Genomic DNA, 23,127 nt, shown 5'->3' with positions numbered 1-23,127 from the left:
CCTATAACACCATGGACACCTTCTTCTTAAGACCTGCCACAGTTGCAAGAAGTTGCAGTCAAATGATTACCAACATGCACCTGTGTGGTCACGTGGCTTAGCAACCCAGGTACAAGTGCTTTGAGAACAAGGGCTGCATGGTTTTTTTTTTTTTTTTTTTTTGCCACTTTATCCTCAGTAGCACCCAACAGGCACTCGGTGAACTGCATCATGACAAAACTTAGAAACTGCAGCACCACGTGGATGATTTTAGGATGAGTGTTTCCCTCAATACAAGCAGGGGCAGTGTCTCTTCTGTCACTGAGCTATTGCTATTGCTGTTCTGCCTCAGGCTGGTGTGACCCAGAGAATCAGAGGATTACGCTATCAAATGACGAGTTATTCTCTCTGAAGACAGAAAGACATGAAACACATTGTAGGCATCAGTTCCAAAACATGGAACTGGTATTAGCTCCTTTTTAAAAAGGAAGACACAAACAATTGCACATTTTCAACCATCTAACTGCTTGCTTTTCAATGATCCCAGTTAAAAAGGGAAAGGGGCGGCCGGGCGCGGTGGCTCACGCCTGTAATCCCAGCACTTTGGGAGGCCGAGGCGGGCGGATCACGAGGTCACGAGATCGAGACCATCCTGGCTAACACGGTGAAACCCCGTCTCTACTAAAAATACAAAAAATTAGCCGGGCGTGGTAGCGGGCGCCTGTAGTCCCAGCTACTCGGGAGGCTGAGGCAGGAGAATGGCGTGAACCCGGGAGGCGGAGCTTGCAGTGAGCCGAGATCGCGCCACTGCACTCCAGCCTGGGCGACAGAGCGAGACTCCGTCTCAAAAAAAAAAAAAAAAAAAAAAAAAAAAAGGGAAAGGGGCAATTGTAGAGCACTTACAACAGCCAAACTCTCAGCCTAAATGCATGATCTCATTTTATCCTTACAGCAACTCCATGAGGTCAGTACCATGAGTCCCATGTTATAGACGAGGAAACTGAGAAGCTACGTATCTTGCCAAATATCACACCACTAGTGAGGAGATGAGCTAGGCTTTCAATCTGGGCCTGTCTGAGCATAAATCCCATCTTCTTGATCTGTAGAACTCCTTTTAGGCTCTACTAGAGACAAAAATCTGGGGGTTTGTGTGCTTGAAAACGTGTTCATCTGTGAATATCCAGTATTCCTAAATTAAGTATAATTGCTTCTGCTTTATTTCTTTGTAAAAATCACTATAAAAGCTTTTCTCTTGATCCAATAGATATTGTATTTCGAAAGAGTGTGATTCAAAGTAGAGACCATGAGTTCGTGTACGACAAGGACCAGGTAGTATTTATTTTGTGTATGCCCTGAAGCTAGTAGGTGCTCAATAAACATTTGTGAAAGGAAATTCAACTTCTCTCTTATTGAACTATTGCGTTAACATGAAATGTTAGAGATTTGTGGTTCCATTTATATTCTTCTCTCAGCATTCAAGACCAAGAGTTTGATTTGTTTTGTGAAAATTAAATAATATATTTGGAAGCACAATAGTGACATTTTTCTCTTTAATTGCTGCATGACTCAATCACAATATTGCAGAGTGTGGGAATGGAAAGGAATCCATTTCAAGGAGGGCTGGTCCTTTTTAGCAGGGAAGCTCATCCACGCATCTTCGTGTTTTACCCCATTCACTATGCAGAATCTGTAGAGCCCAAGGTAAGCAATATACCTGAAACCGATTCTTTGTCTAGGACTTCCTGGCAGGCCACAAGCAGTGACCATAGCCTCAGTCTCCCTGTGACAAGAGAGGCTCTATGTTTGGAAAGAAAAAGGGTGTCCTTCCCATCTCCTCCAGGAATCAGTGTTATATGTGTTGTATGCTTTATACATCTTTGTTGCCAGGCTTGTCTTCTTGAAGTTTGCCTTGATTTGACAACCGTTACCGTCTAGTCAGGTTGAAGAGAACAGAAGAGAAATATCAAATTCTGAGCCTCGGAAAAGGCTCTTGATAACGTCACTCAGAGCCAGCATTTTGGCCACACTGTATGCTCTAAACAATGCCTTTACACATTAACTTTAGGACTGAAGCCTACTGCCCTTGTTCTAGAATTTTCTGTCCCAGATCTTTCCTCCTCCTGGTTCAGATCTCAACTCAGTGCCATTTACCCTGACCACCAGTAGGGGCAGGGCTTTGCACAGCTATGCATTTGTTCCCAAGCTCTCATCAATCTCTGAAATTACCTTGTTTATTTTTCTGTTTATTTATCTCTTTCCCCTACAAAAGAATGTCAACCATGCAAGGGCAGAGGGATCTGTCTTTACTCCTCCCTCCCTGGACCTACAACAAGCCTGGCACGTTAAAAGCACTCAAGATTACTTGTCGTATTGGTGAACGAGTAATGATTTCATCTGAGCATCATAGTCCGTTTTAGAGCAAGGGAATGCTCACCTTCGTTTTAGAGAAGAGGCACCTATATCTCTGTGACCCTCAGCGATTAGCCTGAAATCACAGGCAGGTCTGTAGCAGAGTCGTGACTTGAACCCAGCTCTTCTGTCTATGATCTGGGAAGGAGAGTGAACTTCTGCCCAAAACTTAGCATGCAGGTACTCTTAAAAACAAGAGCCCCATCAAAGATGATCAAATGCCAGCTGCTTTGGGTATAAAGGCCTGATTCAACCCTGAATCTGTTCCCCATACCAGAGATGAAAACTCGTCTACAAGATGAACTTACAGATGCGGCCCAAGACTGCTTCCTGCACAAGCTTCTGCGCCTGTGCACCGGGACCCGTACTCATCCCTCCCGAGCCTTGGCCTCGGGCCGCGCTGGACTCTGGGTCCCTCATTCCAGGAGGCTCTGGCCTGGCTCTAGACTTTCCGTAATTTTTCTGATGTCCTAATTTCTTGATCACCTGTGCTGACAAGATCCTGATTTCCTTCAATATGTCTTTTTTCCACTCTCGGGAAATTTCTGTCTGCTTCGGCATATGTCCCCATCTTCCTTTGTGAAAAGAGAGGCAAGGAGCGGGAGTGGGGGAGAGCCCTTTAATATTTTTTAGCTATGTCTTCATGTTCTGTCAATAAATTGCCTCTGCCAGCTTTTAGAGGACCTATTGGCTTTTGTACTGACCTCTTGTTCCTTCTGCACTTGAAAAATGCCGTATTATTTATCTTAACCTCTCTCGCAATCTTCTTTTCATTCCTCACCTTTGCTTTCCTTATCATGTTTTTGCACTTTCTTAACTTCGCGCTATAATTTCTCTAGCTGAGTCGCTGTTTGATTTTTTTCATACTTTCTCGCTTTCCTAGTTTTGATTACTTCCCCTACCACGACCACATCCTCTTTAGAGCTATTTGTCTGGCCTATTCTCTACACTTGGTGTATTTGTTGCTAGGTAGCACGTATTTTCTTTGGGCAGTTTCTATTCATTTCTCTCTGATTACACTCTTCCGTCGGCGGCTGTTCTTTTCAATCTCTTCCTGCCCTTGGCTTTTCTTGGTAGGAGCTGACTACTTTATTTGATCTGGGATCTCCTGCATGTCCTTCAAAGAGGGTCCTAATGCCTGCTGAGCCTTATATGGGGTGTGTATTCATTTGCTAGGGTTGCCCTAACAAAATACCACAGACTAAGTGGTATAAAAAACTTATTTTTTCACAGTTCTGGAGTTTGGAAGTCCAAGATCCAGGTGCCATCAGGGTTGGTCTCCTTCGAGGTCCCTCTCCTTGGCTTTTGGAAGGTCACCCTGTTGCTGCCTCTTCACATGGACTTCTCTTTATGTGAGCACATTCCTTGTGTCTCTTTTTATGTCCAAATTTCCTCTTGTTATAAGGACACCAGTTAGATTACATCAGGGCCCACCCTAATGGCCTCATTTTTAACTTAATCATCTCTTTAAAGGCTCTAGCTCCAAACACAGTCGCATTCTGAGACACTGGGAGTTAGGGCTTCAACATGTATATTTAAGGAGACATAATTCAGCCCATAACAGAATAAGCAGTAACTCCTGACATTCGACCATGGGTCAAGAGCAAGCTAGGTGCCTCTGTTTACATGTCACCCAAGTTTCCCCGGGTCAGACTGCCTGTGGGTACAAGTGGAATCGCCTTACAGTAATATTCTACAGATACTGGCAGGCCCTCAAGCCCTACCAAATACTTTTCTACATAGTTCAGTGAATCTCAGAGAGTGAATCCCACTAACAAGACAGTCAGATGAGAATGGTATCCTCTGGACTCCTCAGCCAATGTCTACCTTCCGGATGTCTCTGATCACTTGGCACTAGTACTGATGCTGGGCACCGCTGCCACTTCTGCTGAGTATTGTCATTGGCTGGCACCACCTCCTAGGTGCTGCCAGACACCTGCACTGCCATGGCGCAGACTGCAGTTCTTAAGATCCCAAAGCCACACCATGAAGGTAGAAGGTAGGAGCCTTTTTACCTTCCATACTATTCTTTGTCCTCAGGTGCCAAGATGGTGATACCCTATGCCACACGTTTTCTAGATCTTTCAGTGAAGCACCCTGATTTGTTTTAACTTCCAGCTCCCCTTTCTTAGTATTCAGACAGGAGTCCATGCAGCTTGAGACAGGTACTGTCTCAAGACACTGTCTTGAGACACTGTCTGCTTCTCTGCCATTGAGGTGACATATATCTGCCAATTTTATCATCCATTAGAATGAGTTCTCCCACGTGTCTCCTTGGTACCTCCTGCAAGAAGACTTGGGGTAAACGCACCTAGCTATGTCTATCAGCTGTGGACTGAATGTTTGTGCATCTACCCCAAATTCATATACCAAAATCTTAACCCTCGATGTTGATGGTATTAGGAGGTGGGGCCTTTGGGAGGTAATTAAGTCATGAGGATGGAACCCTCATAAATGGGATTAGTGCCCTTATAAAAAAGACATGAGAGCACTTGTTTTTCTTCCTCTAGTCTCCTCTGTGTTAGGATAAATGAGAAGACGGCCATCTGCAAACCAAGAAGCAGGCCCTCACCAGACATTGGATCTGTCAGCACCTTGATTGCTCTGGAACTGTGAGAAATAAGCCACTCAGTCTATGGTACTTTTGTTAGAGCAGCCCAGACTAAGACACTATTCTATAGTGGTCACAGTTTAGGACCCTCTGCATACATATGGAATTTGGACACAAGTTGAGTCCAGTTCTGACATCTGTAAAATCTCTGTTCTCAGTCTTCCACTGAAATAGCATACTGAGTATGCCTCTCTTCCACCATAGGAAGCTGCAGGTAACAGACAATTACAGTGAATGGAAAATTGAGAATGAAGATGATGGCAGAAATAACCAGGATAATCAAAGTTTATTCAGCCTTACAGGTGCCTGATGCTATGCTATTTTCTGGAATTGCAATGGTAAACATGAATACATATGATTAAAGTGTTTACCCTTATTTTAGGATTTAAATTGTGATGAAGGATAAATTAAGATAAATTTTTATAATATTTTCGGTGTTAAGATAAAGGTTTGTACAATTGCAGCACAGAGAGCCAAAAGTCTATCCTGGACACTTATGGCAGATACCCTGTGTTTCCAGAGTGCTCACATGAGTACATGCACCTTAGTAAATATGCCAGTCATCACCTCCCCATCCACGCCCACTCACACCTTGAAAGGTGACATTCACCCGGGTATGTTGGCTAATGCCTGTAATCCCAGCACTTTGGGAGGCCGAGGTGTGCACATTGCTTGAGCCCAGGAGTTCAAGACCAGCCTGAACAACATGATGAAACTCCATCTGTACAAAAAATACAAAACAATTATCCAGGCGTGGCGGCAGGCACCTGTGGTCCCAGCTACCTGGGAGGCTGAGGTGTGAGGATTACCTGAGCCTGGGAAATCCAGACTGCAGTGAGCCAAGATTGCACCACTGCACTCCAGCCCGGGTGACAGAACAAGACCCTGTCTCAAAAAAAAAAAAAAAAAAGAAAGAAAGAAAGGTGACATTATATACAACCTGCACTTTAGCCTTCTGGCTCCAGACACCAGTTTACCAATCAGATATCAATGACTTAATCAGAGCCAACTGGGTTCTCTGTCCTGAGAAGTAGAACACTGAGGGATAGAGTCAGGTGTGCCCACAGGATGATAGGCACTTTACCTGAAAGGTCATAGGAAATTGTTCCTGAAGCTGATGCCAGAGCAAGCCACGAATGCCAATGAGGCAAAGATATGGGATTCCTAGGCCACATGTAACCAGAGAAGAATGGACCTCAGGAAGACGGGAAGTGGACAGAGACACAGAGCTTGGAGGATGGAAGTCCTTGTGCCTCTGTCAGGAATTGACGCTGGATCATGGTTTCCTGGGTCCAGTCCCCATGGCAACCCACAGCACTTCTTTCCTCTTACTTTCTGGTAAGAGTCTCTGTTGTACTTCTGTAGTAATGCTCCTCATAACTTCAGCTAGTTTAACTGAACTTTTTTTCTCTGCAACCAGAGCCTTCATTATAATAGTCTTGTGGTTACCCAACTATAGTCTTTGGTACAATTTTTCCTTCTTTACCATGCTCAGTCTTTATTAACCAGCCTCAGTGTCACCTCCTCTCTGAAGCCTTCCCTGACAGCTCTCTCCCTTATGATCCTTCAGGATTCTGTTCATAATCATTGTATTGCAGTGTCATTTATCTATAAACTTTTCACTCCCAGACCACAAGATCCTCAAAGTCAGAGCTCTGGTACCTACAAGGCATTCAGTGAATGTTTGCGGAATTGCCTTAGTGGCTCTGAGTCGGTTCTGAAAGCAGCCCGCCAGTCGGTACGCCATCCTATCTGCTGCTCAACCTTCCAGCCACTTGAGCGGCTCAGAGTTTACACGGACTTCACTGCCTCACCCCTTTACTCTCAGTTCTGTCTTTTCTCAGTCCTCCTGGTGTCCAAGCTTGCTTGCTTGCTTGTTGGGTCCCCCTGCTCTGTGCAAACTTGACTACCTTTGGATCAGTGACAATTCCAAGGCGACCCCCCTGGGGCAGGGCACAATCTGTTTCCCAGGGTTCTAGAACTCTTTGCTGAGTTTTGGCTCCTCTTAATGGCTTTGTGTGGTTGCCTGGGGCCCATGCTACCTGTGTGTCTGCTCGTGACAGCATCCTCCACCCGATCCAGCCATCTGTTTATTTTGGCTGCATCTCCGTTTTTATGTTCCCTCTACTGAGAAATAGTGAATGGTAGCTACTCTCTTTAATCAGCCAGAGGCCCTCACTACCTTGTCCATCAGAGAAAAATTGACTCCAGATCTGTAGCAGCTTTCTTGCATGGGAGAAAACACCAGTGCTCGTTTGCTCAGGAAAAACAACAACAACAACAAAAACCTCTTGCTCTGCTGAGACAATTTTCCTTTATGGATTGCAGGGCCCCCCTAGCAAGCCCACCGGGTTTTCCTACCAACTGCCACTATATATCCAAGCTGCTGACTCACCCCCTGTCAGCCTGGGGCAGGGGGTGGCGATTGGAAAGTTTCACAGCCTCAGGATGTTTATTTGCTTTACTTTCTGTTCTCTGATAGGGAAGGTTTTCCAAGAGGGGTTTCTGCCAGTGCACCTACTGTGCTATCCTCAGTACTGATAGGTGTGTGATCGCCTGGGAGAGCAGGGGCTGAAACACACTGGGGTTCTGACAATTTTGCCCTCACCTCGTGACACCTTTCCGACCTCTGCTTTTGGGAGGGGAGGAAAAAAAAAGACAGAGAGACAGATTCGAGTTCAGCCTTGAGAATTTCAAGATGGACTCTCTTGCCTCTCTCTCTGAACCCCACCTCTCGTGTAGATAGATAGCTCAGGCTTTTTATAGATGCTGTGACCTTCATGTTGATTGTTCTGGAAATAGAGTAAGAACTTCTGGCTAAAATATTTCCCGCTGGCTTCACGTGCCCAGGCTGTTTCTGGTCCCCGCGGGGGTCAATGCTGTATGTCCGGCTGGATACTAGTCTGCTCAGGGTGGGCCAGTCTGTGGAAAGGCTCCTTCTTGCTTGAGAGAAAAGAAACAGCACTCCTCCGCCAGGCAATACTTCAGACTCTCTCTTCAGCCTCTGGCTGTGGGGCAGGACATGGACCGAGAAATGAAGACAGCCTCCAGCCAGGGCTGAGAGCCCTGAGTGACAAGCAGGGGAGCGGACAGTGCCTGTCTTGACTTTCTTCCTCTCCATGGCTTGCTTATTTCTCCATTAGGAGATCTCAGCACATCAAAATATTAGCTAAGAAGATACTTTAATCTGAGAACAAAGTGACACCTATTTAAACTAACATCAATAAAGACAGCTAGAAGGTTTTTGCACTTGACCATAAATGATACCCAAAAGCTGTTCTAAGAAAACCTGATTTTGTGATTTGGGGCAGCCTAAAAGTATATGTAATAAAAGAGAAAGAGCACTTAACCAGAGTCGGGAGCCTCAGTTTCTAATGCTAGACTCATTACTAACGATGTCACTTTGGGCAAATCATTCTATTTCTCTGGCTTCATTAGTGACCTCAGTGGGAGCAGCTTTAGCAGAAAAACTGACATCGTAATTGCCAAATCCATAGGCTAATTTTCATTCCTCATCCTCCTTGACAACTCCACCGCATTTGGCACTCTTGACTGCTCTTTTCCTTCTCGAGACCATCTCTGCTCTTGGCTTCTGTGACCCAGCCTCTGTGAATTCTTCTCCCCACTCTCTCCCAGCCCTTCACACTCTCTTTCTCTATCCCCCATAATCCCCCAACCCAGCACCGCCTGCCCATTGCCTGGCAGTGTTCCCCAAAGCTGTCTCTTTGCCCCTCTTCTCCTCACACATCTGTCTCATATGTAATCCTGTCCACTCCCATGGATCCAGCCACCATCACTTTGCCGGTAACTGCCATATCTCTTTTTCAGAACTCTCCCTACCTCTTTCCCGAATGCAGACGGGCCTTTCCAGTGGCCCAGAAGATGCCCCGTCTACATTGCACATTGAGCACTTCAAACTCAGTCTGCCCTTGACCAAGCTCATCGTCTCTGGCATGTGTCCTACTCAGCCCTTAAACCTGAATCCTTGGGGTGGGCCGATTCTGCCGTCTACATTTCAGTCAGTTTCAGGAGCTACACTGTCTTTCAGGCTTCACTCTCCCTAACAAGATGTTGCTGCCAAGTCTACCTGAGAGCTGTTCCTCACCTCTTCATGCCACTGGCTGCTGTAGTTCAGGTACTCAGGGGCTGTCACCTGGACCTATGAAACAGTACCAGAAAGAGTTAAGAATGGGTTTAGCTGATGTAACAGAAAGCTGAACTTGCCGTGGCTTAACCAAATAGAGTCTGATTTTTTCCTCACACAATAAGAAATCCAGATGTAGGAGATCCAGAGCCAATATGGCAGCCCCACAATGCCTCCAGAGACCCTGCATGCCTCCTATCTTTCCAATCAGCCACTCTTGCCGTATGGCTATCCTCAGTATGCTTGTCACCTCATGGTTGCAAAATGGTTGCGCTTCTTTCAAATCCACATTCCAGGTTAGAAGAAAGCGAAGGGCAAGGGGGAAAAAGCAGCTTGCCTCCTGAATCTGACCCCTTTCAAAGAGCTCTCCTGGAAGCTCCGCCCAGGGAAATGTCACTTGACATTTCATTGGCCAGAACTGTGTTGTCTGACCTCTCCCTCTGCAAGGAAGGTTGGGAATGGTAGTGGGGATTTTCTTTCTTTTGTTTTCTTTCGCATGCAGCACACATTGCCTCTCTGAATAAAACTGAGGTTCTGTCAGGAAGGAAGAAAATGAGAACTGATACTGAATAAGCAAATAACTGTGTCTGCAACAGCCTGGTCTTGGTCCCCCAGCCATCAAACTCTTCCCCTACTTCTCTACCCTCCATGTCCCTAAAAAGGGATTGGACCATATCGTTCCCCTATTCTAACTATCTGTGTTGATTCCTTGTTGGCTACAGAATAAAGAACAAACACCACAGCCCACACAATCTGGGTCCCGTCTTCTTTTCTATGCTCTCCTCTTGCCATCACCCTCTCCCCTGAGAACACACAATAGGTCCCACAGAAATCTCCACGGTTTCCTCTGCCCACAATGCTGTGCCTTTCCACACGCTAGTGCCCTATTGCCTTTCCCATCGGTGGCCATTTATTCAGCCCTCATTGCTGGGGAGGGAAGAGGCATCTATCAACTCGGATTTCTTCCTTAACCCTTAGGAGACAGACCTTCCTCACACTTCTGAGTCCTCCCCATTCCCTGTGGGCTCCACTCCATGGGACAAGGTGCTCAGCTTGAGAAGACAGAGCCCAGCCTTAAGTGAGTCATGTTTCCTAGAGAGTGGGGTCACTGAGTTGAAAGAGAACACAATTCCCCAAGCATGGTGTATTCCACTTCTGGCTCTCTCAGAGAAGCCCTGGATCATCCCCATTACTATTATTTCACAGCTGCTCCCTTGAGTAAAGTGCCCTTGAGTGGGACATCCGTCATCTAGGGCAGCAGCCTGTCTTGACCAGTTCACGCCACTTCCGTAATTCGTCCATGCAGTTGCTTCAGGAAATTGGCTCAGAATCTTCTCAAAAGACTTGGAAGTCTTTCTTGTCTCTCTGTGGACAGCCTGAGCATAGGGTCCCAGCACTGCCCTCATGGAAGTTAGGGTCCCCAGACCTAAGGCATGGATGTGAATTTTTACCAGAGCTTTGCACTGTGGTGTAAGCCTTTGCCAGTCATCTAATGAAATCAATGTTGAGTTTTTCATACAGCTAGGGATTCTTGTGTGGAGACAGTGGTGTGCTGATCAGTATTTAACAACTGGTTCCGGGGGCAGGGGTAGCTGTAGACGAAGAGCTCTGGCTTGTAGAGTTTGCCAATTTCTGTGGTGTAAATACTCCCACCATGGCTAAATTCAAGCTACCAATGTGATAGAACTGAAAATGCAGTAGGAAAGAGTTAGGCATGACTGGCTCTCTGGGCCAGTTTGACCTGGCTCCAGTGCAATAGCAGGAGACCCCACCAGGGGAAAACGATGTGGATTCAAGTCTAAGCACCAAAGCCATACCCAGAACTCTGTGACCACCTCCTTAGCAACATCTTCTCTAAACCTACCTCCATCCTTCAAATGGATCCTTCTTTTCCCTGCGATTACACAACTCTGTGATGATTCTTCTCCCACAGCAGTGTTTTAAAAAATCTTCTTTTGGGCGAACGAGTTCACTTTTCCTCAGTATATATGCCATCAATCATTGATGCCACAAACAGGCAGTGAAAGCCTTTCATGAGCAATGCCCTATTGAATCCTTGTCTCACTGAGGAAGCCGCCACACCTTGGGTCACCACTAGGAGTCACTCTTTAGCACTGGGAATAGACAGACTCAATAGCGCTTAGCACATAGTAGGGCTAAATGCCCATGTGTCGAACGCATGGAGGAACTACCAAATGTGGGTTAGATGCCCTCTCTTGGGGGTCCCATAAACCTTTGTAGCATCATGTGGTAGGGTGTCTTGTGAGTAGGTATGATGTGCCCTATCTCTAGGTCATTCACCTTAGTATTCGGAAACCTAGTACAGTGCCCAACACGAAGGAGCTACTCAGTAGACATCTGCAGAATGAGTGATGGAGGAGAACATGCAGTACTTTAAAATATTCCCTAAGGAGGTTTAGTTTCATTTCTTTTTTTCACTTTCTTCTTTTGTTACTATTACTATTTTCCCACAAAATTCCTGCTTTCAACATGATGATACCCAAAGAAAAAGAGAGAGAGAAAAGAGTTCAATGAATTGCAGCTTGCAGCTGGTTATTATTATTATTTAAATTTTGGCTGTATCTTTGTGGGCAACTGAAGCCTATGATTTAAGCTATCTCTAGCTGAGCAAGGGGCTGTGCCCGCCCAACCACTCGTATTTCCAGAATGCACTTTGCTGTGTCAATACACATTACTTGTCACATTGCCATGAGTCTGAGAAGTTTGATCTCTGCTCTTAGATTGTTGTCATGTGTCAAATCATACAGCCCAGGGGGAATGACTACATTGCACAGGAAAAACAGACATCGAGCCGTGGTCAGACCGCCTCAAAGATAAACACTGCTGTGTGGACCAGAAGAAGAAAGGTCGAAAAACAATCTGAAGCCTCAGACACTGTAAGGCTTTTTCACTTTCATTTTCTTGCCACTCTGAGGCTTCCATTTTATCAGCATATGCAAATATACATTTTTCTTCCAACTGACCTTCCAACAGCTTGTGCCACAATACGGGACTAGCTTGAGTAAGTGGCCCTGTCATTGGTTAAATGGGGTGGTATCTATGATACCCTCAACTGGAAGCTGAGTCTACAAGCCCCCACCCACTGTCCCCTGCAAAATGAAAGCTCAGGAAAAATGTAAAAATGTAACTAAACTCAGGGAAGAAAAGTCCACTTCAGGGAGTATGAGCTACCCAAGCAGAAAGGCTGAAATCACTGTTTGCTGCTGCTGCTGGTGGGTTTTCTATTTTTTGAAGTCGGCTAAAAACAAACAAACAAATGAGTACTAGTTGTTCTCATTAAAAAAGGAAAGGGCAGAAGTCATCTCCCTGTTTAAAGACGCCCACACACTTGAAATAGTTTCCTAGAAAGGCAGATAGAATTTAACTGGGTGTAGCTTAGCACACTCGCAGAGCATTTTTACACCTCCCAAATCCTCAATGGCTGATCCCGTGGTATGACAGCAGCATGCCACATTCATTGCACCAGACAAGGATTAGGGAGTAAAATTTGTCATGTTGTAAATTGTAATCACAGTGGATGGTTGTATGTGCTCATTTAGGCATTTTAACAGTGTGTGATGCTATCTTCTCCGCAGGACTAATAAGCATTAGCCATAATGAGGTCAGTCAGTCAGGCATTATCAGGGGATTTAATTGGGACATGGGTCTCTGCTGAAGTGAAAATTAATAACTTTTGTCAATGTTCTGGTGAAATGTTCTGTCTTATTAAACTATGAGGGTCAATTAGAAAGCATTATGTAATAAAGTCCCCAGCAGCAGAACTCAAATTGAGTTATACCACAGTCATTATTCCAGGGCGAATGCATTTGAAAATGGAAAACCAGAGTGCCATATGGAGGATTTGGGTCAGATTTACAAGCATTGCATGTTAAGGCTTCCACAAGAAGGAAACAATTAAACGTAATACCGAAATAAATCAGCGCGCCGAGTGGGCTGTGCAGGGCCAGGAGCCTGGGGCGGGCCGTGGCCCTGGAGTTGTGACACTGCAAAATGGCAGTGTCAGGAGCCTTCCATGGGCTGCATCAGGCAGCGCCAGCCTGCAAATCGCTCGGAGTGCTTAAAATCTGGGGCACACCTGGAAGGCTCGGGCCTGCACACTGACTCATATAAATAACTCTTTATTGTGTAGCTATTAAGACGAGAGATTGCTTTTATTAAAGTGCAAGTTATTGTGGCACAGCAAATTAAAGAATTTTAAAGCATACTAAACAGCCGCTGCTATTCCCCATTCGGTCATGTTTTATGGTTCTTTAAATGGGCAGTATATTGTTAGGGAGATATAAAGCCTGTGCCAAGACTGGGATCTGACACAGCGGTTCAGGCACTTTTTCTGGCCAGGAAGGATTGGGAGGGGTGGAACAGTGCTGGTGAGGACATTGTCCTGGGCCTGGATGTGTGTGTAGAGGTGGGTGTGTGGTGGGGGGTTGGATGTCCCCTCTCCTCTGGAAGACTGGGGAGGTGGCTCTTGTCTGCTCCATTCTGGTAAAGAAGGTTATCTTCAAACAGAGAAGAGTTTTAGAGATAGTCTTCAGACAAGGTAGTTAGAAGATGGAAGGAAGAGAGGGAGGGAAGGAGGAGTATGCGCAGAGGATCTGTAGTGTCCCATTACTAAAGAATCACAGCTTCCTCCAACTTCCTTATCTTGACCAACCCCATTTTCTCTGAACCTTCTCTTCTCTAGTGAAGTGAGCTTGCGTCTGATTATTTCCCCATTTACTCCCAATGTTGATTATGTTTCTAATTAAAAATACATTGCGGCAATGCCCCTTCTTGGTTCCACATCATCTTGGGACCTAGCCCGTCCCCTCCCTCTCACCTCCATGACTGCTTCTCCAACCTGAGCCCCATCACCTCCTGCAAGGCCCGACAGTTGCAGTTTTAGTTTTAGCCCCCTCCTACCCGTTCTCTTCACAACAGTCGCAGTAATCTTTCAAAAACACAGATCTGATCATGTCACCCCCTACTGAAAAATCCTTTAACGCCTTCCACTTGCACACAGGATAAAACTCAAATCCTTTCGATGGTCCACAGAGCGCCTCCCTGAAGTGTCAGGGCTCACCTGGAGGCATGCTTCCCTCTCACACAATCCCCCCAAGTTCTAGAACATATGAAGCTCTTGTTCTACCCAGAGGTTTTGCCCAGGCAGTTCTCTGAGACTGGAATCCTCTTCCTCCTGACCATGTGTGGCTGGTGCCTCTCAAGCTTAGGTATTCATTCTCTGGGAGGCCTTTCCCGGCCATTCTACCTAAAATAGATCCATCCAGAGCTCTGTATCCTCACCCCATGGGTGTTTCTACAATAGTATTTACAGTTTCTAATTTTAAAACAGACCAGACAACAATAGCAAAAACAAAAAACTTTTTAGCGGCCTACTCCTTTTTTCTCTGACATCTTCCGTGGTCTGAAATTCTGTGACGTGCCTGTTTTGTTTTCTACTGAATCTAGTAATGGAGGCAAATAGCAGATTATGTGTTCAGTGAGCGAACAACTTATTGAATTAGGAGGTTGCCTTAGAAGAGAATCTGAAGCTTATCTAACTCAACTTCTTTACTTTACTGAAAAAGTGTTTCTGAGAATGGTGACATAACATGGACAAGGAAGACCATTAGGAGAGTTGGGGGCTAGGGCCTGGTTTACCTTCAAAATGTTACTTTCTGGCAGGACACGCAGTGGCTCATGCCTGTAATCTGAGCACTTTGGGAGGCTGAAGCAGGCAGATCACCTGAGGTCAGGAGTTTGAGACCAGCCTGGCTGAAATGGTGAAACTCCATCTCTACTATTAATTAAAATACCAACAACAACAACAACAACAACAAAAACTAGCCGGGCGTGGTGGTGCATGCCTATAATCCCAGTTACTCCGAAGGCTAAGGCAGGACAATCTCTTGAAGCCGGGAGGCAGAGGTTACACTGAGCCAAGGTCCCTCTACTGCACTCTAGCCTGGGTGACAGAGCGAGACTCCGTCTCAAAAAAAAAAAAAAAATGTTAGTTTCTTACTTCCTTTGCCCAGTCACCTAGTCCTGTTTAACCACACCTTGGCTTTACCTCTACTGGAATAAACACTACTGTAAATGGACTGAATGTTTCTGCCCTTGAAATTCATATGCTGAAATTCTAACCCCCAACATGATGGCATTAGCAGGTGGGGCCTTCGGGAGGTGATTAGGTCTGAGCAGGGAGCCCTCGTGAGTAGGATTAATGCCCTCAGAAAAGGGAGCCCACGAGTTCACTCACCCCCTTTCTGCCATGTGAGGACACACTGAGAAGTCAGCAGTCTGCAAGTGGAAGAGGGCCCTCACCAGAACTCGGCCATGCCGACACCCCCTTCTCAGACCTGCAGCCTCCAAAACTGTGAGAAATATGTTTCTGTGATATAAACCAAAGATTATATCTTTGGTATTTTGTTACAGCAGCCTGAACTAAGACAAGCACCCTAAATCCTACAGTGAAAGCATGTTTAAAATAAATGCAAAGACTAAAGCTGCGCTATCAAGAAGAGAAGAGACGATTGATTTCTGGTATATTCATAAATGGAATACAATGGAATGAGAATGAATGAACCAAACCTAGAGGCATAAAAACTGTCAAATCACAAACACATAACGTTGGCTAAAAACAGCAAGTCCCAAAAGAATACATACCTGGTGATGGCATTTATATGGAGTTTAAAAGATAAGCAGGACTAAGTGATATATGGTTAGTGGATATGTGGTCAAACTGTGATACAAAATAGGAATAAAGAATATTGTTTTAAAAAATAAAAGCACCATTCAGATAGTGGTTCCTTGCCATGTATTCAGGTGATGGGAAGGGAAGGGCCCAGCGTGAGGAAGAGACCCTGGATGGAGTGGAGGGTGATGATGTTATTTATCGTTAACTGGGTGGAAGTTTCATGGCTCTCCATTTACTTCTCATGCTTCATAGTTTGTAAGTTTATATTTAGAAAATAATTGATAAGTTGAAAAAAAACTAAAACCAACATGATTTCACCTTTGCCCAAATATACCCCGTCTCGGGAAGAAGAGCTTCTTCCCCCTTCTTCACGGAGGCCTCAAAGAGCTTCACCCCAGCTGGCCATTCACTTTTCCTATTTCTGCTGAGGGAAGACCAATACTTATTTTCATCTTCAGGTCTATCAAATGAGAAACTGAGGCATAGTATGAGGTGAGTCTCTGGAACCCAGAACAACTCTCAAGGGGCGAATGCTCCTTTATATCTCAGTGGATTCATTCGCTCATGACATTTACATATAATGACTACCTGCAGAAAAGGCCTAACGAAATAGTGTCAGTTTCTAAGGCAGGCAACCGTGTCAAAAGCCCGATCATCTTTGTGCCCAGGCTTTTGTTCTCTGACTGTGCTGGGGACAACCACATAAGCCACGTATCCTGATACTACTCTGCATGTGTTCATTTCTGAGTCTCTTAGGAGACTCTGTCACATACATGACCTCATTTGATTCTCCCCATGACACGGTGTGGAAGACACACAGCAGATATTTTAGTTCTCATTTCAAGAATGCTGTTTCCTATGTATTTTGATGCCTTTCTTCCAGCTGTCAACACCCATTTAATGCTGACAGAATAGAATCCCTGCAGCCCATTCCTGAGCCAGGTCAACACTGTACAAAAAACAGTATTTGGAAGATGACTTTGGGGGCATTGGGCAGGGCCCCCAAGCAAAAATAACCTCCTTACTGGTCCTTCCACTATTAGCAAACTATTCTTTGCTATCTTCAAGGCTTTTTCACCTTTTACAATCCCTTATTAAAATGCAAATACTCCTGAGTGTATCCGCATTTAAAAAAAAAAAAAAACCCTGAATGATCTTCATTAACTGAAAGTGGGTGGGAGATGGAAGCCGGCACCAGGGCAGGAGTGGGCACCAGTGAAGGGAAGGGGAATGAATGAAGAAGGAAGAGGAGACAAAGAAGCCCAAAGGCAAATCATGCCAACATCACCGTTTGGTACAGGGCATCCTTGCCCTATTTTTCTGCCCAACCTCATTTACTTCACGCTCTCACCTGACTTGAGCCCCTAGATTTGCTACTGGCACAGGGTGGCCTGAGATGGCCAGTCGATGTCCCTCTGATGGTTTGCCACATGCTGATGTTCCCATCCTTGAGCAATTCTGCTCTGTTCGTGGCGGGAGTTCCCACTATAAGGGTTTCTGGATCATTTGTGTTGCTAGTCTCCCTGGGCCACACTTCTGTTTCGGGAGAGAGTTTTTGCACTGGGCTCCTTCTGACATGTCAGGCTGAAAAGTGAATTTGAGCCAAAAGTTCTGTTGTTTCATTTCAGTTCTTTATGAGAAGCTGGTATTTTCTGCTCACAAAGAAAATATGAAATTTCAAAACCTAAACATTATCAAGCTATTAGGATACTGGTGAGAAAATAGAAATTGCAAAGCATTTCTCAAACAGTCTGAGTAATTTTCCTTCACTATTTTTTCCACAGGAGTAATAACAAATAGAAATACTACTTGTCTTTTGGAATCTTTTTTTGCTGAAAAGTGTGAAGCAATTCCAGAGATATTCTGAACAGAGGGACCCCATCAGCATGCAGTCCTATAGGAAAATGCAACCTGTCTGCACCTTCTTCCCAAGGGGGCCAGTGAATGAATGAACGAAAGAATAAATGAATGAACAAACCATTCAGCTACACACACTTAATTTTACAGAGCAAATGCCTACCAGTCATGCGTTACTACCCTAGCTTGAGGCCCAATTATTTCTCTATCTAAATAATGTGGGTGTTTTCCTTGATCATAAATGAAACGTGCTCATTATAAAATGCTTAGAAGATACAGAAAAGTATAAAGAAGAAAATAAAAGTCATCCATAATCCTACCCCACAGAAAAGTCTTATTAATATTGAGGTTTATATCATACACGTGTTCCTCTGAGCTCATAAACATTACATGGCTGAGATCTTGTGTATATACAACTGGTATCTGTATTACACAGAATTCTAAGATGATCCCGGAATCCACATGGCTTTATGTAATCCCTTCCCCCTTGAATGTGGGCAGGTGGGACCTGTGACTATTATGGGCCATCGCTTTCATGATTTGGTTATGTTCCATGGCACGACTTTAAGGGTGGGAGATGATCCTGGGTTGGTCTGGCCTGTTCAGGTGAGTCTTGACAGAGATTGGGCTTTTCCTGGAGACAGATACGAAGCATGAGAGGGACTTGAAACAAGGGAGAGTCTCCTTTGGTGACTGTGAAGATAGAGAGCCCAACATGGCAAAGAATGCTAGAAGCCTCCAGAACCTGAGAGCAACCCCTAGTTGACACCCAGCAAGGAAAATAGGGACCTTGGGCCTGCAACCACAGGAACTCAATCCTACCAAAAATATGAATGAGCTTGAAAGAAGACCCCAGCTCTAGATGAGAACACAGCCTGGCCAACACCTTAATTTTGGTCTTATGAGACCCTGGGCAGGAAACCCAAACAAGACTGCTGGGGTTTTGGACCTACAGAACCATGAGATAGTAAATGGGTGTTGCTGTAAGTGGCTAAACTTACAATAATTTGTTATGCAGCAATAGAAAATAATATAGTGTTCTATTTTTTCACTTTACATTACAACTTGAACTTTGTCTCCTATTAATGTTAACTAAAAATTGAATGTCTATGTCTAATGTATGTATTTGGATTATAATCAATGTAATGAGTCTGAATGATTGGGCATTTAAATGTAGCCACTATTTGTGTTAGGGATTTGTTATTTGGAAGTTGTGTTGTTTTGTTATTTGTGTTTGTTTTGACTCCTGTGGTCACATGAAAGAAAGATGAAACATCTTTCTCAACAGCTGCCGTGCTATAACCCCTGAGAGAGAGAGAAAATGTACTTCTGAAAGGTTATTTTGCTTATTTAAAGGAGATTATGGTACTTTGTGAGAGAGCTTTGTGTTTCAAAAACAGAGGTCCCTGACACCTGTAGACTACATCGTCCAAGGAAGAGGATGAATGATGTGGGCTGCAGACGTTTAACAGATGGGCTCCTCCCTGGCTAAATGACTCCCCAAGACTGGGAAAAGAAATAAGACTTGAACTGTGACCTATGGTGGAGATATGGCCCTATCTGAGCCGGATGCTCTGGGTGACCTCAGATGGGCACTGCTACGTGGCTGTCTATGTGGCTGACACCACACACTATGGCTAGAGAGGTTCTGCCAACCCAGCTGGGGTAGAGGAATTCAGAGTTCTTCTCACCACCCTTGGCTAGTGTCGACTTCTATCAGATTTCATTTCACTTTAGAAAATATGGAAATGTGGCATTTCATACATTCCTGGGATGTGGAACGTTCCTACCTGTTTCATAAGTAGTACTATGACATATAATTCTACAGAAATATGTCACCATTTTTATCATTATTTTAATAGATTTCTAGCAATAGGTCAAAAGATATACACATTTTAAGGTTCTTTATATAAATGATAAAATTAGCAGATTCCTAGACCTGTAAGCAAAAGTATATATAAGACGCTAGATTCATCATAAAGTCTCCCTTTGGCCTCTGCCCCCAAACCATCCCAACATACCAACTCCTAAACAAGCAAGGCCCACGGGAGCACATCCAGGCACTGGCTGGTCCCTCATCAAGGAAACCAGCAGTGTGCAGGCTACACTGCATAACTGCGGGGACAGGCAAGGCCTGGATACATACACACCAGCTCCACCACCCACGGTTTGGGTGAGCTTGTGTAGTTACTTCCTGGGGCTCCCATACAAAGTATCACAGGCTAGGTGGCTTCAACAACAAACATATATTGTCTCATGGTTCTGGAAGCTAAAAGTTCGCTATCAGGCTGTTGGCAGGGTTGGCTCTTTCTGAGGACTGTGGGGGAAGGATCTCGTCTAGGCCTCCCTCCTAGAAATCGCTGGCATTCCTTGGCTTACAGATGGCTGTCCTTCCTCTTCTCCCTGAGTCTTCACATGGTCTTCCCTCTGTGTCCAAATCTCCCTGGTTTTTCTACCAGTCATATTGGATCAGGACCCATCCTAATGACTCCTTCCTAACTTGATCATCCACAAACACCCTTTTTCCAAATAACGTCACATTCACAGGTGGGGAAGGTTAGGATTTCAACACATTTCTTGGGGTCAGGGACACAATTCAATCTATAATACCTTGGCAAGTCTCCTATACTCTCTAATGCACTGTTTCCAGATCACGTCACTAGGGATGACACTGCCTTCCCCACTGCGAGGATTCAATTTAGATGACAAGTGAAAAGATAGGTCAATGATAGGTAGAGCATTGACCCAGTGTCTGGCCCATGGTTGTTGTTCAATAAACACTGGCTAAGTTATCAATGAAAATTCTTGCTATAAGTATCTCATGACACACACATGGGATACACAGAAACCCATGCTCACCTGGGCAGGAATTTGTGTTTATGTGGCCCCCCAGTGTCCCTAGAGAAGATTCTCTCTTACTTTTCAAGTGCCTTTGGCCTTTTCCTCTTCCAGCCTCTACAAGCAGGTTGTTCGCCCAGACACAGACCTCTCTCCCACAAAGCCCACTTTGGAGATTGGCGCCCGCCTTCTGCTGCTAGTTAGTTGTTTGAAAAGTGCTGACGCTTCTCTTCATCCACCGTGCCAGGACTCCGTGCCAAAGCTGCCCACACAAGCAAGGCTCGCCCTGCATGCCAGGGTTTCAGAAAGTGGACCTGGCACCAACCAAGCGTAGAAAGAGAGGCCCTTGTGATATAGCCTCCCAACACACTCACACACACACACACACCAGCCAGAGACCAGAGACCCCAATCAGTACTTTTAAAAGGAATAAAAATTGCTCAATCTCTTTGATGATATTCAAAGAGTCTTTTTTAATATATGAGGAAGCACATTCTAAATTCTTAACACATCTGGTGTCACCTGCTCTTTTCCCCCTCTAAACCCTCTTAATTCCATAATTTAGAAGGTCTTAAGATACCGAAGGATCTCACTGAGGCATAATTGGGTATCTTGTGCGCTCCAAGTTGCATCTGATGTCCCACCTCATCCCAGAAACTTTTCCAGTGAGTTGGAGAGAAAAGATTTGGGGGTTGGGGGAGCAAGGACGGTGCTCTGCCTGCTCAAGTGGCCTTTGACAGGAAAGCTGAGCTGCCTGCAGGAAAATGTTTGCTATTCATTTTGCCCTGACACTCCAGGAGAGAAGCACAATTTCTTTTGTGATTGGAGGTAATGTAATCTACAGGAAAATCAATGTGGGCTGACAGGAGAATCGCCCAGCTGATCTGCAGACCAGAGACACTGAATCACAGCAGCTGAAAGCGGCATGGCAGTGAGGCCGTTCCTGCAGCCTCTGGGAGAAAGTGGTCTTGGAAAGCTCACACCCTGGGGTGCTCCTAACCTCAAAGGAGCCCGTGGACCCAGCTGCCCAAGCCACCAAGAGTTAAGTGGCAAAGTGCTCAGTTGTGGGGACAGTGCTGGGGGTACAGAGGGCCACAACATGCTCTGCTGGGTTACTGAGAACAGAGAGATACATACAGAAGAAGGAAGACAGACAGAGGACCTAAGATTGTAAGATACAGACAGAAAGAGATAGGGAGGGAGCAAGAAACAGACACATGCACACACACACACACACACACACACACACAAAACAGGGACCTCTGTTTCAAATTGTCTCCTACTACAAATTGTCCTTTACTACTTTTTAAATTAAAAATTCAGACAATGTCCCCACCATCCCCAAACAGCAATTACTTTAGTAATCAGTAAAGAAAATGTTGCAAAAATAAATAAATAAATAAGATAGACTTAACAAAAAATAACTCTCGCCACCCAAGAAACATCTGGGCATCTGCTGGCCCCTTACTGGTCTGGTTCAGCTGACTTCAGCACTCACAGCAGCAGCAGCGGCGGCAGCAGCACCGGCAGCAAAGTTAGCAGGTGTCACCCCAATATGGCTGCAAACCGCTTCTCAGGATTCAGAGACATAAATCAGAACAACAGGCCCATACTACCCCCTTCCCATATGTCCCCTGTACCTAAGCCACAACCACTCACAGGCTTCTGGCCCCTGGACGCTTGCTTTAAGGCATTACAAACACCCACCCCCCAACTTTGGAGGTGAGGGTGCTTTTCTAGAATCTCTGTAACCTTTCTGTGTAGTCAAAACACCAGGTTATTTATTATTAATACCTGAAGCATGTGGAAAATTGCATTTGGGAAAGGAGTGTGTTAACTAACAACTAGAGCCCAGACCTGGAGTGCTGGGAGAGAGGCTGGTGGTTCCCACTGGTACCCGTTGGTGCCCATTGCTAATCTCTGACATGAGGAGGCTGGAGAGGCCCAGGGTGGGATGGGGCAAAGAACTGCTGATACATGCAGGCCTCTCAGTGGCCCCCTCCCTCCTGCCTATAACAAAAACCCTTCCCCCATCTCTCCTTCTGCCTGGAGTGTATAACAGGCCTCTTCTACCCCCTCGCAAACTTCCTGGCAATGGCTTCCTATTTCAGCTATTATGTTCCTGGCAGAAACTTTTAAGGCCACCGAGGCAGCAGTCTCAAACACAGTCTTTTCAAAGACTTGGGGGCAATTCCGAGCCTGAATTGGCTCTGTTTTGTTTCCCTGTACAGTCCCCGCTCTGCAGTGGAGCTGACAAGGGCTCTGGACAGCGGGACAGCGGGATCCAATAAATCTGAGGCCTGTCTAGGTGCTTCATTTATCAAGAGGCCTAATTTACCCAGGCCCTTTAGACTAATTGCAGATTTGCAAAAACTGCTGAGAGTGTAGAACCGTGTATTGTGAGTGTCCCTTGCCATATTTCTGCTAATGTGTTTCATCTGGAGTACATAAAGAGGCAGGGATGCTGATTTTAGACACAGCACTTTGGGGCTAATCCAGCTAAATGATTAGCCCTAAAATTCTGCAGTGATGTCATTTTCCCTACAGTGCTCTGCCAGTCGGGTTGTTTGCTTTATAGTGAGAAATGTGTACTCG

At 45.2% G+C, this 23,127-nt stretch overlaps 1 non-coding gene across 1 annotated transcript in view; it reads right to left on the bottom strand.

Moving 5' to 3' along the window:
• Positions 1-20,696, bottom strand: part of LINC03041 (long intergenic non-protein coding RNA 3041) — a 72,647-nt gene extending 51,951 nt beyond the window's left edge. Inside the window, exon 1 of the transcript XR_010148500.1 lies at positions 20,614-20,696. This is a non-coding gene — a transcript (long intergenic non-protein coding RNA 3041). The remainder of the gene's footprint in view (positions 1-20,613) is intronic.
• Positions 20,697-23,127: the final 2,431 nt, after the last annotated feature.

This window comes from Pan troglodytes, chromosome 11 (genome assembly GCF_028858775.2).
Source record: "Pan troglodytes isolate AG18354 chromosome 11, NHGRI_mPanTro3-v2.0_pri, whole genome shotgun sequence".
NCBI classification, from domain to species: Eukaryota; Metazoa; Chordata; class Mammalia; order Primates; family Hominidae; genus Pan; species Pan troglodytes.
Note: the sequence above shows the minus strand (reverse complement) of the source record. Positions and strands in the feature narration are given on the sequence as shown.